The following is a 2,130-nucleotide window of genomic DNA, read 5'->3' on the forward strand; positions in this document are numbered from 1 at the left end:
ACAGGTGGAGGTATGTCCCGGCCTCTTAATAATGTTCTCATACACTCTGGACAGTGGCTTTAGGTGAGAATGTAGACCCTGGTCTATGTGGACAACTGGCAGCATAGCCAGATTCCGCAGCCTTCAGCTGTCCTGTCTGCAAGTGGCTTTCCGGGGTGATGCATGCCACCATAGGGGCTTCTGTGGATGCAAAGGGATGCATGCTGCCCATCCTATCACAGTTCCAGGGGGAGTCTCAGCAGTCAGCCCACACTGGGGGCAGCCATGACACTGTAGGAGTCCACAAATAGGAACTAAACATTTCTTTTTTGTTTGTTTTTGTTTTTTTATTTAAAGCAATCTTATATACCAATCCCAGTTCCCTCTTCCTCCCATCCTCCCATTTCCACCCCTATTATTCCCCATCCCACCCCCGTCCACTCCTCAGGGAGGGTGAGGCAAATAATCCAATTAAAAAACGACATACAGATCTAAATAGAGAATTCTCAATAGAGGAATCTCAAATGGCCAAAAGGCACTTCAGCAATTGCTCAACATCCTTAGCCATCAGGGAAATGCAAATCAAACAATGCTAAGATACCATTTTACACCTGCCAGAATGGCTAAAATAAAAAACACCAATGACAGTTTGTGCTGGAGAGGATGTGGAGAAAGGGGAACACTCCTCCACTGCTGGTGGGAGTGCAAACTCGTACAGCCACTTAGGAAGTTAATATGCCAGTTTCTCAGGAAAATGGGAATCAGTCTACCCTCAAGATCCAGCATATACCTCACATTCATACCCCAAGGACATCTCTTCAACTATCTATGTTCATAGCAGCGTTATTTGTAATAGCCAGAACCTGGAAGCAACCTAGAAGCCCTCAACTGAAAAATGAATAAAGGTGGTACTTTTACACAATGGAATACTACTCAGTGAAAAAAACCAACATCTTGAAATATGCCGGTTAAATGGATGGAACTAGAAGAAACCATCTTGACTGAGGTAACTCAGACACAGAAAGAAAAACATGGTATGTACTCACTCATATATGGATAAGACATAGAGCAAACGATAACCAACCTACAATCCACAACCCCAGAGAAGCTAGAAAACAAGGAGGACCTTAAGAGGCATACATGGAGCCCCCCCAAAAGAGTAAAGGGACAAGATCTCCTAAGTAAATTGGTAGCATGGAGCAGGGGTGGTGAGAGAAAGAGGAGGGGAGAAAGGGAGGGGGGAGGAGAACATGAGGGATCAGGAAGGTCCAGTTGGGGGAGGAACAGAGGAGAGCAAGGGAAGAGTTACCTTAATAGAGGCAGCCATTATGGGCTTAAGGAGAGAAAGCCCACACTAGGGAAATCTCCAGGAAATCAACAAGGATGACCCCAACTAAGAATCTGAGCAATAGCGGAGAGGCTACCTTAAATACCCTTCCCTATAATGAGATTGATGGAACTAAACATTTCTTAAGCTAAATTTGAAAAACATGGAAAAGACTCAAGTAGGGATGTGTTTGGAAATTCTCAGGCGAGCATGGGGCTTCAACTCACCACTCAGCATCCATAGTCTAGGAAACATCACTGGGCCATACAGACCCATGGCCACCAGAGAGTAGTCTGCAAGCAGTAATGGATAGGCTCAAAGTTTTGGGTTTCTCCATGAAGCATGTGCCCCTCAGCTTCTATAGTGAAGTATGATGGGGATCAAGAAGTTGGAGTTGGAGGTGCATGTCAGAGGCCCATACACAAACTGATGGCCTTTATTAAGAGATTACAATAGTTTTCTAGTCAAAACTTAGGACCATGTAAAGCCAATCCAGGGGTGGGTGGTGAAGCTGGGCTCTGCCGTCAGAGTGCCAGCTGTGGGAACCAGCTAGCCCCATCCCCACCTAACTATGCTACCCATTTGCCTCCCACCTCTGTTCTGTTCCCCAGCCAACAGCAGGTAATCTCCTTGGTTGCAGGGGCGGTGGCTTTATGAGCTGTAGAACCTTCCTTTGTGAGGTATTCCATACCTGCTTTGTACACGGGGAGGCCCCTCCACTGTTTAATGTGTCAGCACTGAGCAAGAAGTATCTAACCTTTACTGCTCATCCTGATGAGGGAGGTGAGAAGGCAGAAGTAGACTTGGCCACGGGCACTGGGGTT

Source organism: Phodopus roborovskii, unplaced genomic scaffold (assembly GCF_943737965.1).
Source record: "Phodopus roborovskii unplaced genomic scaffold, PHOROB, whole genome shotgun sequence".
NCBI classification, from domain to species: domain Eukaryota; kingdom Metazoa; phylum Chordata; class Mammalia; order Rodentia; family Cricetidae; genus Phodopus; species Phodopus roborovskii.